The sequence below is a fragment of the Rhipicephalus microplus genome, unplaced genomic scaffold (genome assembly GCF_043290135.1).
Source record: "Rhipicephalus microplus isolate Deutch F79 unplaced genomic scaffold, USDA_Rmic scaffold_205, whole genome shotgun sequence".
NCBI classification, from domain to species: domain Eukaryota; kingdom Metazoa; phylum Arthropoda; class Arachnida; order Ixodida; family Ixodidae; genus Rhipicephalus; species Rhipicephalus microplus.
The window spans coordinates 175,001-190,000 of NW_027464776.1; the positions used below are offsets into that span (position 1 = coordinate 175,001).

General features: G+C 61.1%; 1 protein-coding gene and 2 non-coding genes across 3 annotated transcripts in view; 1 reads left to right on the top strand and 2 right to left on the bottom strand.

Annotated features, from left to right (window-relative positions):
* Nucleotides 1-15,000, top strand: part of LOC142792126 (uncharacterized) — a gene marked incomplete at both ends in the record, with an annotated part of 286,387 nt that overhangs the window by 167,988 nt on the left and 103,399 nt on the right. The gene's annotated exons all lie outside the window — the stretch shown is intronic.
* Nucleotides 1,137-1,289, bottom strand: LOC142792135 (5.8S ribosomal RNA). Its single transcript, XR_012890681.1, has one exon. It is a non-coding gene; the product is annotated as a 5.8S ribosomal RNA (ribosomal RNA).
* On the bottom strand, nucleotides 3,009-4,823 carry LOC142792156 (small subunit ribosomal RNA). Its single transcript, XR_012890701.1, has one exon. It is a non-coding gene; the product is annotated as a small subunit ribosomal RNA (ribosomal RNA).

Below are 15,000 nucleotides of genomic sequence, written 5' to 3' on the forward strand. Positions count from 1 at the left end.
TCCATCAACTTCCTGCACGACCGCGTGCGCTCGCCCTACCAAGTGCGCCCGCAACCCTGTACAGGGCCACTTCTTCACAAGGCTGGCAATCGGCTTCCCCGCTGCACGCGTGCGGCGCACAACCGGTGTGACGTGGAAGTGACGGGACACGTTCGTAAACCCATCGCGAACCGAGTACGACGCCCTACCAAGTGCGCCCGCAACCCTGTACAGGGTCACATCTTCACAAGGCTGGCAAGCGGCATTCCGCTGCGCGCGTGCGTCGTCCGAGCAGTTGCGTGATAAACGACCGTGTCGAAAGCCCAAACACCGCCGAGGCCAGTCGCCGCCGCCGCAAGGGCAGCCACGCAGCCTGGCGAGAGGCATCGTCTCGTGTAGCGTCGCCCCCGCCCCAACTGGAGTGGCCCAGTTTTTTGAACGGGACGGGAACTGCGAAGCACTTAGACCGACGGCGGACTACGACGAGAACGCCTTAAGCTTCGCCAACGTTTCGCCAACTCGTGCGGGAGACTTTTTCCGCTTCGCGGCAAGTCGTCGCGCCGTGCTCTCCGCATCAACCGCGTACGCAGCGAACCGCAAACGTCGGGCGCAGCCTCCTCACCTCCCTGCGCTTTGCGCGCGAACGTTCCCTGTTCGCGCGGCAAAGCCTGGAGGAGGCACGGCCCCGCAGCGTGTTCGAGCGCCCGGTCTACGGGACACCCTGCTTACTTCGAGGGCAACAAGCGCAACGCAAGGCTGCGATCTCGCGCACTTTGCGCACGGCTGGAGAAGCTTTGCTGGCCGGCTTTCGCTCCTCGTGTTTACCGTGCGTTAAAGTTGCGCGTCCGTGGCTCTCGCAGCTCTTGCGCGCCCGGTCGCAGAGAGGAGTACGCAACCTCGACCGCACTTTCCCTGCAGGCTTCCTTCCGACTCGAAGTCCTGCGGCGGTCTCAACGAGGTGCCACATCCTCAATGCAGTCGGTCGCCCCCGTTTCGGTTGGGCTCTGGCACGACGGTCGCCACCGTCTCGCCCTTGAGTGGCCGCTGTTGGCGCTCGCTGTGAGGTGTTCAGCGTGCTGTCCGTGTTGCCGACGCGGTCAAAACGAGTCGACGGCTCACGTTCCCTTGTGCGCCGAAGGCTCTCTTGATATGTGATCCGACCCTCAGACAGACGAAGCCAAGGGAAGACCCAAGGCCGCAATGTGCGTTCAAAGAATCAGTGCTCAGTGTGTCCTGCAATTCACACCAAGTCTCGCAGCTGGCTGCGTTCTTCATCGACCCGAGAACCGAGTGATCCACCGCTTAGAGTCGTGAAAAAGTGTTTGTTCAATTCCGTACAGTCAAAACCAAACGTTTCTGGCACTCGGCCAAACAGTGGCCAAGAAGGGCGCTTTTCAGCGCACGCTTGGACTCCAAAACTCTGCCGCGCCTTTTTCGGCTGCCGCAAATCGAGCAAACGGTGTGTTTCGGACGGCGTTTCGCTTCCGCTACTTGCGAGTGCTTTCGTGGTCCACCCCTCTATAAATACTCGGGAGGCGTCGAAGCCGGTTCTCCAAGCCGGACCCGTAGGTATCGTTGTGTGCTCGCTCTCATTGGCCCGCCTAACCAGAAAATGCCTGCGGTACACCCATTTGGATAAGAGTGCACGCAGATGCGGGCCTCGACGGCTACACATTTCCTCGGGCGGCCGCCTCCCGGCCTCCGTGGAGCGCGGGATGCACGGTCCCATCGACAAGCCTCTCCCGTTTTTACCGTGGCGTCGCGGTTCACCACGGCGGGCGGGTCGGTCTCCTCCGCATAAAAAGGGGGACCCCCGCTTTTTGTTCCACGAAATCGCACAAGCTTTTTTCGCATCCACGGTTTGCCACCGCACACCAAAATGCCGATCCGGCTGCCTACTTTAGCCAACAGGTGGAGCCAGGCGCGCCGTACTTGCGCGGCACTTCCCACGTCCACCGAAGTCGGTGCCAAGGACCACTTTCGGCGCCGGAGCCGCGTACGAGCCTACTCGAGGCGGAAGAACGAAGCCAGCAAGGGCCTGGCCGCAAGTGCGTTCAATTGTCGGGACGTCCAAGTCCCTCGTTCTTCCGTGCTTCCTCTTTCGGCAAGTCGTTGCGGCACCTTCCCAAAGCGCGCAGACCCGCTAATCGCGACGAGCGCGACGTGGCCGTGCCGCCTTTCCCTCGGCAGCAAGCAAAACGCCTGGCAACGTCGACGCTCCCCTAACCGCGATCTCGCACCGTGTTTCGTGTGGCGAATTCAAAAGCCGGCCGGCGCTGCTGCAACCATTACGGTCGGTACGCATACGCCGCGGAGGGCGGGACGGTCATCGGAGCGTGCGGTTCCTCCATCGAGTACTGCGCACCTCGGCCGTCGCATCGCCGTGCCATGACCGGCCGCGCGTCAACGCGAACCGGTGCCAGCGAGATCCCTCGCCTGCAAGAACCGACCGGCAGCCTCCGTCACCCGAGGACGCGGAGGCGCTTGCCGCGGACGGCGGGACGGTATGCACTGGTGCACAGCGGACCCGTCACATCGCCAGTTCCTTGACCGACCGCCGACGCTTGTGCCGTTCCTCTCGTACTTGGCAGTCGCCGCGCGATTGTCGGGTCTCGTTCTTGCACGCTCGAACGGTCGGGAGGGCACTCGGCTGGCGTTTCGGGAACGCGCAGCCTCGCCTTCTACCGACGTAACCACGACTCGCCGTTCGCGCTCCGCCGCTCCTGTTTACAGTACTAGGCGGTCCCGCAGCGGTCGGGTCGCGCATTTCGAGCGCTTCGAGCCACGGTGCAGTGGCGGGTCGAAAGCCGACCTATGAGTGCGTTGCGCCGTTTGTACCCGCGTCCGCCACCTGGCCGACCGTCCAAGGTCGCGGTGTTGGCGTCCGCTGGGCGCAACAATTTGTCACGGGGTGCCGCTCCACATTCAGGCAGCCCCGTGGGGAAAAGCCGACCCCGCGTCCAAACGGGGTCAGCGGCAGAAAGTGTCGGGCGCAGACGCAGCTGAGGCGCTCACCCTTCACAATCCGTTAATGATCCTTCCGCAGGTTCACCTACGGAAACCTTGTTACGACTTTTACTTCCTCTAAATGATCAAGTTTGGTCATCTTTCCAACAGACCGGCGCAACCGAAAGGCCGCGCCGGACATCGGTCCGAAGACCTCACTAAATCATTCAATCGGTAGTAGCGACGGGCGGTGTGTACAAAGGGCAGGGACGTAATCAACGCGAGCTTATGACTCGCGCTTACTGGGAATTCCTCGTTCAAGGGGAACAATTGCAAGCCCCTATCCCAATCACGAAAGAAGTTCCACGGGTTACCCAGTCTTTTCAGACAGGGATAAAGACACGCTGCTTCCTTCAGTGTAGCGCGCGTGCGGCCCCGGACATCTAAGGGCATCACAGACCTGTTATTGCTCTGTTTCGTGCGGCTAGGAGCCGCTTGTCCCTCTAAGAAGGTTGTAAGGTGCTGGGAACCCCGCACCTATTTAATAGGCTAGAGTCTCGTTCGTTATCGGAATTAACCAGACAAATCGCTCCACCAACTAAGAACGGCCATGCACCACCATCCACCGAATCAAGAAAGAGCTCTCAATCTGTCAATCCTCCCAGTGTCCGGGCCGGGTAAGTTTTCCCGTGTTGAGTCAAATTAAGCCGCAGGCTCCACTCCTGGTGGTGCCCTTCCGTCAATTCCTTTAAGTTTCAGCTTTGCAACCATACTTCCCCCGGAACCCAAATACTTTGGTTTCCCGGAAGCTGCCCGCCGAGTCATTTGAGTAACTCAGGCGGATCGCTGGTTGGCATCGTTTATGGTCAGAACTAGGGCGGTATCTGATCGCCTTCGAACCTCTGACTTTCGTTCTTGATCAATGAAAACATTCTTGGCAAATGCTTTCGCAGTAGTTCGTCTTGCGACGGTCCAAGAATTTCACCTCTAGCGCCGCAATACGAATGCCCCCGTCCGTCCCTCTTAATCATTACCTCGTATTCCAAAAACCAACAGAACAGAAACGAGGTCTTGTTCTATTATTCCATGCAAGTTTATTCAGGCGACTCGCCTGCGTTGAGCACTCTAATTTTTTCAAAGTAAAAGCACCGGCCATCTCGAGGCACACAATGAAGTGCACCAAGAAAGAACCGGCATGATGTTCAGTCCGAGCCGTCGCATCGGGTAGATGCACTACTCGTCTGGAACTGAGATCCAACTACGAGCTTTTTAACCGCAGCAGCTTTAGTATACGCTATTGGAGCTGGAATTACCGCGGCTGCTGGCACCAGACTTGCCCTCCAATTGATCCTCGTTAAAGGATTTAGAGTGTACTCATTTCAATTACGGGGCCTCAAAAGAGTCCCGTATTGTTATTTTTCGTCACTACCTCCCCGTGCCGGGAGTGGGTAATTTGCGCGCCTGCTGCCTTCCTTGGATGTGGTAGCCGTTTCTCAGGCTCCCTCTCCGGAATCGAACCCTGATTCTCCGTTACCCGTAACAACCATGGTAAGCAAGTAACCTACCATCGAAAGTTGATAAGGCAGACACTTGAAAGAAACGTCGCCGGCTCGTGGCCATGCGATCAGCACAAAGTTATCCAGAGTCACCACACAATACGGGCCGAAACCCGATCGATCTTGGTCTAATAAAAGCACCCGTTACCCAAAGGGCTCCAGGCTCACTGCATGTATTAGCTCTAGAATTGCCACAGTTATCTAAGTAGGAAGAAACGATCTAAGGAACCATAACTGATTTAATGAGCCATTCGCGGTTTCGCCTTATTTCGGCATGTACTTAGACATGCATGGCTTAATCTTTGAGACAAGCATATGATTACTGGCAGGATCAACCAGGTAATCGTTCGACTGCGCGTCCGTCCTCGCCCTCGGCGGGCCGGACGCAGTCTGTGTGCGGCGGAGGCCACCTTCAGGCGCCCCAACACGCTTATTTTGCACTCCGAGATGACGGCGTTCGAGCTCGCTACGGCACAACCTTCCCGAAAGACGAGTGGGAGCCGTGCGGCAAGAAGCACGTTCATGCTCGCTCTTTTTCGTTGCATCGACTCGGTCGCGCCGTGCGGGTTGCCCAAGCCCGCTGCACTGTCGGTGGACCGGCCGGAACTAGCAACGGAGCCGAGACTGCAAAGCCGCCAGACGACGGGTCACGCCCGCGTCTTCGGCGCTTTCGCATCTGAATCGCCCGAGGACGACACGGAACACACCTCGATATCGTGGTAAAACGGCACCGTCCGACAACCAGCCCCTAACGCATCAAGCGGATGAGGCTGCAGACGACTGCCGTGGATTCCCCTGGAGCAGACCCGAGGACACGCTTGACGAGGCCGAAGCCCGCCGCATATCAGACACCCGGTCGCTTTCGCGTACGCCGCTCACGAGAACCCCCACATAATAGCAGCGATAAGTACCCAGACCTCCTTGGGCCCTAATACGAGCGTACTCGAGAAAATTTCACCGCGGGTGTGCCCCGAAACGTGTGGCATGTTGAGCGTGCCACAAGTCTACGTCGCTCTCAAACCCGCCGAGGTCGTAGAATTTGCGACCCTACTCACGAAATTCCCACCGAGGATACGGCCGCAAACGTACCGCACCTTGGGTAGGCCACGAGTTTGTGCAACACTACGCTGACGGCACAGCACCGAGGTCGTGCGCGCACGCACGGGAAAATTCCGCCGCGGTTTCTGCCGAAAACGTGAGGCACCACGACTCTCCGCAAGTTCGCGTCGACTGCGAAAGACCGAAGTCGTGAACGACGTGTCCGCTACTCGCCGCCGACACGCTGGACACCAAACGTACAACGACTCGACGGCGTCGTAGAGGCCCACGACGCGGTTTTCCTTAACGACGTCTCGGCGTGGCACCGACAGGTTAGAACGGCCGACCAACGTTCCCTGTCCGCCGTTCGGCTCAGTCGAAGGGCTCGGCGACTTCGGCAACGCTGCGAAGCCGCACGGTGACGCACGCCATGTCCCCATTTTTTTTTTTCTTTCTGCGTCTGCCGGGGTGCCCCTATAATAGCAGCGATAAGCACCCAGACCGCCGTGGGTCGCTCGCCCCGGCTGACGTGGTTTTTCGTACTCCTGCGGCGGTCGCCGTCAAGCACGTCCAAATACGCTACTTTCGTGGGCGCATTCACGCTCTTTCGCTTCGCCGGAGTGCCAGCACTCACTCTGCCAAAAACGGCGAACATCCGAGCGGCGGTTCCCACTTTTGCGTCGGCGTCGCAAACCCCGCCCCGGCAGACGAGGTTTGCCGTACTCGTGCGACGGTGGCCGGCGGGCACGTCGAAAGACGCCGATATCGTGCGCGAATTGGCGCACCTTGGCTTCACCGGAGTGCCGCCACTGACTCCTCCAAAAACGGCGAAGATCCGAGCGGCGCTTCCCACTTTCGCATCGGCGTCCCGAACTCCGCCCCGGCTGACGCGGTTTACCGTACTCGTGCGACGGTCGCCGGCGAGCACGTGGAAAGACGCCGATATCGTGCCCGAATCGGCTCCGTTCGGCTTCGCCGGAGTGCCAGCACTGGCTCGGCGAAAGACGACGAACATCCGAGCGACGGTTCTCACTATTGCGTACGCGTCGCAAACCCCGCCCCGGCAGACGCACTTTGCCGTACTCGTGCGACGGTCGCCGGCGAGCACGTAGAAAGACGCCGATATCGTGCCGGAATCGGCCCCGTTTGGCTTCGCCGGAGTGCCAGCACTCACTCGGCCACAAACGGCGAACATCCGAGCGGCGGTTCCCACTTAGCCGTCGGCGTCCCGAACTCCGCCCCGGCAGACGCGGTTGCCGAGCTCGTGCGACTAGCGACCGCGAAGCCGTCTCGCGACGCCGCTTTCGTGCGCGGCTCCCACTGCGACCTGGGTCACCCGAGGTCGACGAGCAAAAAAGAATGTCGAAAAAAATTTTTTTTTTTTTTTGCGTCTGCCGGGGTGCCCCTATAATAGCAGCGATAAGCACCCAGACCGCCATGGGTCGCTCGCCCCGGCTGACGTGGTTTTTCGTTTTCCTGCGGTGGTCGTCGTCAAGCACGTCCAAACACGCCACTTTCGTGGGCGCATTCGCGCTCTTTCGCTTCGCCGGAGTGCCAGCACTCACTCTGCCAAAAACGGCGAACATCCGAGCGGCGGTTCCCACTTTTGCGTCGGCGTCGCAAACCCCGCCCCGGCAGACGAGGTTTGCCGTACTCGTGCGACGGTGGCCGGCGGGCACGTCGAAAGACGCCGATATCGTGCGCGAATTGGCGCACCTTGGCTTCACCGGAGTGCCGCCACTGACTCCTCCAAAAACGGCGAAGATCCGAGCGGCGCTTCCCACTTTCGCATCGGCGTCCCGAACTCCGCCCCGGCTGACGCGGTTTACCGTACTCGTGCGACGGTCGCCGGCGAGCACGTGGAAAGACGCCGATATCGTGCCCGAATCGGCTCCGTTCGGCTTCGCCGGATTGCCAGCACTGGCTCGGCGAAAGACGACGAACATCCGAGCGACGGTTCTCACTATTGCGTACGCGTCGCAAACCCCGCCCCGGCAGACGCACTTTGCCGTACTCGTGCGACGGTCGCCGGCGAGCACGTAGAAAGACGCCGATATCGTGCCGGAATCGGCCCCGTTTGGCTTCGCCGGAGTGCCAGCACTCACTCGGCCACAAACGGCGAACATCCGAGCGGCGGTTCCCACTTAGCCGTCGGCGTCCCGAACTCCGCCCCGGCAGACGCGGTTGCCGAGCTCGTGCGACTAGCGACCGCGAAGCCGTCTCGCGACGCCGCTTTCGTGCGCGGCTCCCACTGCGACCTGGGTCACCCGAGGTCGACGAGCAAAAAAGAATGTCGAAAAAAAATTTTTTTTTTTTTTTTGCGTCTGCCGGGGTGCCCCTATAATAGCAGCGATAAGCACCCAGACCGCCATGGGTCGCTCGCCCCGGCTGACGTGGTTTTTCGTTTTCCTGCGGTGGTCGTCGTCAAGCACGTCCAAACACGCCACTTTCGTGGGCGCATTCGCGCTCTTTCGCTTCGCCGGAGTGCCAGCACTCACTCTGCCAAAAACGGCGAACATCCTAGTGGCGGTTCCCACTTTTGCGTCGGCGTCGCCAACCCCGCCCCGGCATACGCGGTTTGCCGTACTCGTGCGGCGGTGGCCGGCGGGCACGTCGAAAGACACCGATATCGTGCGCGAGTCGATGCTTCTTGGTCTCGCAGGAGGGCCGCCACTCACTCCTGCAAAAACGGCGAAGATCCGAGCGGCGCTTCCCACTTTTTCGTCGGCGTCGCAAACCTCGCCCCGGCAGACGCGCTTTGCCGTACTCGTGCGACGGTCGCCGGCGAGCACGTCGAAATACGCCGATATCGTGCCCGAATCGGCCCCGTTTCGCTTCGCCGGAGTGCCAGCACTCGCTCGGCCAAAGACGACGAACATCCGAGCGACGGTTCCCACTATTGCGTACGCGTCGCGAACCCCGCCCCGGCAGACGCGGTTTGCCGTACTCGTGCGGCGGTGGCCGGCGGGCACGTCGAAAGACGCCGATATCGTGCACGAATTGGCGCTCCTTGGCTTCACCGGAGTGCCAGCACTCACTCGGCCAAAAACGGCGAACATCCGAGCAGCGGTACCCACTTAGCCGTCGGCATCCCGAACTCCGCGCCGGCTGACGCGGTTGCCGAGCTCGTGCGACTAGCGACCGCGAACGCGTCTCGCGACGCCGCTTTCGTGCGCGGCTCCCATTGCGACCTGGGTTACCCGAGCTCGACCAGCAAAAAAGAAGGTCGAAAATTTTTTTTTTTTTTTCTGCGTCTGCCGGGGTGCCCCTATAATAGCAGCGATAAGCACCCAGACCGCCGTGTGTCGCTCGCCCCGGCTGACGTGGTTTTTCGTACTCCTGCAGCGGTCGCCGTCACGCACGTCCAAATACGCCACTTTCGTGGGCGCATTCGCGCTCTTTCGCGTCGCCGGAGTGCCAGCACTCACTCTGCCAAAAACGGCCAACATCCGAGCGGCGGTTCCCACTTTTGCGTCGGCGTCGTAAACCCCGCCCCGGCAGACGCGGTTTGCCCTACTCGTGCGACGGTCGCCGGCGAGCGCGTCGAAAGACGCCGATATCGTGCGCTAATTGGCGCTCCTTGGCTTCTCCGGAGTGCCGCCACTCACTCCTCCAAAAACGGCGAAGATCCGAGCGGCGTTCTCCACTTTCGCATCGGCGTCCCGAACTCCGCCCGGGCTGACGCGGTTTACCGTACTCGTGCGACGGTCGCCGGCGGGCACGTCGAAAGACGCCGATATCGTGCCGTAATCGGCCCCGTTTGGCTTCGCCCGTGTGCCAGCACTCACTCGGCCAAAAACGGCGAACATCCGAGCAGCGTTTCCCACTTTCGCATCGGCGTCCCGAAGCCCGCCCCGGCAGACGCGGTTTGCCCTACTCGAGCGACGGTCGCCGGCGATCACGTCGAAAGGCGCCGAATTCGTGCACGAATCGATGCTTCTTGGTCTCGCAGGAGGGCCGCCACTCACTCCTGCAAAAACGGCGAAGATCCGAGTTGCGCTTCCCACTTTTTCGTCGGCGTCCCGAACTACGCCCCGGCTGACGCGGTTTACCGTACTCGTGCGACGGTCGCCGGCGGGCACTTCAAAATACGCCGATTTCGTGGGCGCATTCACGCTGTTTCGCTTCCCCGGAGTGCCAACACTCACTCTGCCGAAAGCGGCGATCATCCGAGCGGCGGTTCCCACTTTTGCGTCGGCTTCGCAAACGGCGCCCCGGCAGACGCGCTCGTGCGACGTACTCGTGCGACGGTCGCCGGCGAGCACGTCGAAAGACGCCGATATCGTGCTCGAATCGACCCCGTTTCGCTTCGCCGGAGTGCTGCCAGTCACGGCGCAGAAAACGGCGAACAAGTGTTTTTTTTTTTTTTTCCTAGAATTTGTGTTATAGAAGGCACATTTGATATCGGACGATAATTTTCAACTTTATCACGCGCACCGATTTTCGTGTAGAGGTTTGCAAGTTTATGGGAATTTCTCCACTTGGAATAATGCGATTTAGTAGTACTACGAGAACTTCATGGATGTACTCAAGGGTACGGGGCAAGTCAGTTACGTCAACACCTGCAGATTTTTTACACTTCAAACTGAAAATTGTTGGTTGTGAGTCCTCGTGTGATATTAAAGGCCGATTCGCTAACACATAGAACAAAGAAAGAAAGGAAGAAAAAACGCCCGCGCTCGCTCAAGAAACCTGGGTTCGCAACAAGTGGCAACAACAAGCAACCGAGCGAGTGCGCCAAAACCCGTGGCGGCCGAACAAACGCGAAGTCCCAACCGCGTCAGCCGGGGCGGCACGGGACAGGAAAAATCACTTCAGCCGGGGCGGCGGGGCACCGAATAAACCTCGTCACCTCGTCGCAGGATAAAAGAGGAAACAAAAAGTCTAAACAGCGTCTGCTGGAGCGAATGCGTAATAAAACAACAACAACAACAAAAAAAAAAAACACCCGCGCTCAAGAAGTCTGCAATCACCACAAAAGGCGACTGTGACCGAGCAGCGTCAGCCGGGGCCGTGCGGAAACGGAAAAACCGCGACTACCGGGGCGTCGAGGCACCGAAAAATCCACTTCAGCCGCGGCGAAAAAAAAAAACAAAAAGAAAGACGGAGGGGGGGGGGGGAACCACGTCTGCCGGGGCGAAGGAAAAAAAAAAAACGCGTCTGCCGGGGCGAGCCCGGGTGCGGCACCACCGGGAAAACTGTGGCAAACAGACATGGCGATCGAGTGAGTGGGCCGCCAGCCAGGCTCAGCCAAAAAGTGCAAAGTCCGAACTGCGTCAGCCGGGGCGGCAAAAACCACGTCAGCCGGGGCGGCGCAAAAAACCGCGTCTGCCGGGGCGGCACGAAACCGCGTCAGCCGGGGCGGCGCGAAAACTGCGTCAGCCGGGGCGAAAGAAAAAAAAAAAAAAACGCGTCTGCCGGGGCGAGCCCGGGTGCGGCACCACCGGGAAAACTGTGGCAAACAGACATGGCGATCGAGTGAGTGGGCCGCCAGCCAGGCACAGCCGAAAAGTGCAAAGTCCGAACCGTGTCAGCCGGGGCGGCAAAAAACCGCGTCAGCCGGGGCGGCGCAAAAAACCGCGTCTGCCGGGGCGGCACGAAACCGCGTCAGCCGGGGCGGCGCGAAAACTGCGTCAGCCGGGGCGAGCCCGGGTGCGGCACCACCGGGAAAACTGTGGCAAACAGACATGGCGATCGAGTGAGTGGGCCGCCAGCCAGGCTCAGCCAAAAAGTGCCAAGTCCGAACTGCGTCAGCCGGGGCGGCAAAAAACCGCGTCAGCCGGGGCGGCGCAAAAAACCGCGTCTGCCGGGGCGGCGCGAAAACCGCGTCTGCCGGGGCGGCGCGAAAACTGCGTCAGCCGGGGCGAAAGAAAAAAAAAAACGCGTCTGCCGGGGCGAGCCCGGGTGCGGCACCACCGGGAAAACTGTGGCAAACAGACATGGCGATCGAGTGAGTGGGCCGCCAGCAAGGCTCAGCCAAAAAGTGCTAAGTCCGAACTGCGTCAGCTGGGGCGGCAAAAAACCGCGTCTGCCGGGGCGGCACGAAACCGCGTCAGCCGGGGCGGCGCGAAAACCGCGTCTGCCGGGGCGGCACGAAACCGCGTCAGCCGGGGCGGCGCGAAAACTGCGTCAGCCGGGGCGAGCCCGGGTGCGGCACCACCGGGAAAACTGTGGCAAACAGACATGGCGATCGAGTGAGTGGGCCGCCAGCCAGGCACAGCCGAAAAGTGCTAAGTCCGAACTGCGTCAGCCGGGGCGGCAAAAACCGCGTCAGCCGGGGCGGCGCGAAAACCGCGTCTGCCGGGGCGGCACGAAACCGCGTCAGCCGGGGCGGCGCGAAAACTGCGTCAGCCGGGGCGAGCCCGGGTGCGGCACCACCGGGAAAACTGTGGCTAACAGACATGGCGATCGAGTGAGTGGGCCACCAGCCAGGCTCAGCCAAAAAGTGCTAAGTCCGAACTGCGTCAGCCGGGGCGGCAAAAACCGCGTCAGCCGGGGCGGCGCAAAAAACCGCGTCTGCCGGGGCGGCACGAAACCGCGTCAGCCGGGGCGGCGCGAAAACTGCGTCAGCCGGGGCGAAAGAAAAAAAAAAAAACGCGTCTGCCGGGGCGAGCCCGGGTGCGGCACCACCGGGAAAACTGTGGCAAACAGACATGGCGATCGAGTGAGTGGGCCGCCAGCCAGGCACAGCCGAAAAGTGCCAAGTCCGAACTGCGTCAGCCGGGGCGGCAAAAAACCGCGTCAGCCGGGGCGGCGCAAAAAACCGCGTCTGCCGGGGCGGCACGAAACCGCGTCAGCCGGGGCGGCGCGAAAACTGCGTCAGCCGGGGCGAGCCCGGGTGCGGCACCACCGGGAAAACTGTGGCAAACAGACATGGCGATCGAGTGAGTGGGCCGCCAGCCAGGCTCAGCCAAAAAGTGCCAAGTCCGAACTGCGTCAGCCGGGGCGGCGCAAAAAACCGCGTCTGCCGGGGCGGCGCGAAAACCGCGTCTGCCGGGGCGGCGCGAAAACTGCGTCAGCCGGGGCGAAAGAAAAAAAAAACGCGTCTGCCGGGGCGAGCCCGGGTGCGGCACCACCGGGAAAACTGTGGCAAACAGACATGGCGATCGAGTGAGTGGGCCGCCAGCAAGGCTCAGCCAAAAAGTGCCAAGTCCGAACTGCGTCAGCCGGGGCGGCAAAAAACCGCGTCTGCCGGGGCGGCACGAAACCGCGTCAGCCGGGGCGGCGCGAAAACCGCGTCTGCCGGGGCGGCACGAAACCGCGTCAGCCGGGGCGAGCCCGGGTGCGGCACCACCGGGAAAACTGTGGCAAACAGACATGGCGATCGAGTGAGTGGGCTGCCAGCCAGGCACAGCCGAAAAGTGCTAAGTCCGAACTGCGTCAGCCGGGGCGGCAAAAACCGCGTCAGCCGGGGCGGCGCGAAAACCGCGTCTGCCGGGGCGGCACGAAACCGCGTCAGCCGGGGCGGCGCGAAAACTGCGTCAGCCGGGGCGAGCCCGGGTGCGGCACCACCGGGAAAACTGTGGCTAACAGACATGGCGATCGAGTGAGTGGGCCACCAGCCAGGCTCAGCCAAAAAGTGCTAAGTCCGAACTGCGTCAGCCGGGGCGGCAAAAACCGCGTCAGCCGGGGCGGCGCAAAAAACCGCGTCTGCCGGGGCGGCACGAAACCGCGTCAGCCGGGGCGGCGCGAAAACTGCGTCAGCCGGGGCGAAAGAAAAAAAAAAAACGCGTCTGCCGGGGCGAGCCCGGGTGCGGCACCACCGGGAAAACTGTGGCAAACAGACATGGCGATCGAGTGAGTGGGCCGCCAGCCAGGCACAGCCGAAAAGTGCCAAGTCCGAACTGCGTCAGCCGGGGCGGCAAAAAACCGCGTCAGCCGGGGCGGCGCAAAAAACCGCGTCTGCCGGGGCGGCACGAAACCGCGTCAGCCGGGGCGGCGCGAAAACTGCGTCAGCCGGGGCGAGCCCGGGTGCGGCACCACCGGGAAAACTGTGGCAAACAGACATGGCGATCGAGTGAGTGGGCCGCCAGCCAGGCTCAGCCAAAAAGTGCCAAGTCCGAACTGCGTCAGCCGGGGCGGCGCAAAAAACCGCGTCTGCCGGGGCGGCGCGAAAACCGCGTCTGCCGGGGCGGCGCGAAAACTGCGTCAGCCGGGGCGAAAGAAAAAAAAAACGCGTCTGCCGGGGCGAGCCCGGGTGCGGCACCACCGGGAAAACTGTGGCAAACAGACATGGCGATCGAGTGAGTGGGCCGCCAGCAAGGCTCAGCCAAAAAGTGCCAAGTCCGAACTGCGTCAGCCGGGGCGGCAAAAAACCGCGTCTGCCGGGGCGGCACGAAACCGCGTCAGCCGGGGCGGCGCGAAAACCGCGTCTGCCGGGGCGGCACGAAACCGCGTCAGCCGGGGCGAGCCCGGGTGCGGCACCACCGGGAAAACTGTGGCAAACAGACATGGCGATCGAGTGAGTGGGCCGCCAGCCAGGCACAGCCGAAAAGTGCTAAGTCCGAACTGCGTCAGCCGGGGCGGCAAAAACCGCGTCAGCCGGGGCGGCGCAAAAACCGCGTCTGCCGGGGCGAATGCAAAAAAAACAAAGAAAAAAGCCCGCGCTTAATCAAAAGAAAACAAAGAAAAAAGCTTGCGCTTAATCAAAAGAAAACAAACAAAAAAAGTTCGCGCTTAAGCCTGGCGGTGGAACCACCGGGGCAAACAGACCTGGCGATCGAGTGAGTGGGCCGCCAGCCGGGGTGAGCCAAAAAGTGCAAAGTCGGAACCGCGTCAGCCGGGGCGGCGCGAAAACCGCGTCAGCCGGGGCGGCGCAAAAACTGCGTCAGCCGGGGCGGCACGGAAAAACGAAAACCGCGTCAGCCGGGGCGGCACGGAAAAACGAAAACCACGTCAGCCGGGGCGACATCAAAATGAGGAAAAAAAAAAAAAAACTGCCTTAGGACACCTGCGTACACTTTCATGCGTTTGGGCATATCTCTCTGTAACACGCGCGCCCCTCGTTACGCGCGGCACTCTGTTTTCTCCGACACCCATATTTCGGCGGCATGTGGCACGCGCGCCCGTCCCTACGCACGGCACACCGCAGTGCTTTCTCGATATTTTTCTTTTCCTCCAACACCGTCATCTATAGGCTTTTAGTGACCTGTTGCTCGTGGCAAAAGTTCGCTAGCTCTGACACCTCTTGCATGCGCACCGTTTTTGCGCACGGTGCTATGCCGCAAAGCACGGCAGTCGCATGCGTTTCTCTCAGGCACCTCTTTTTTGACACAACGCTGTGGTGCTTAGAAACACACCCGCCGCTTTTGCGCACAGAACTCCACCGTACAGCACGGTAGTCACGTTTGTTCCACACGAACAGCAGTGTGCATCGTGCTACGACACTTTGAAAGCTTTTTCTTCCGAGTCTCGACCGCGCTGTTCCTTTCGTACTTGGCGCGGTTTTGGGACCAGCTTTGTTTTAAACCCCTACTGCGCG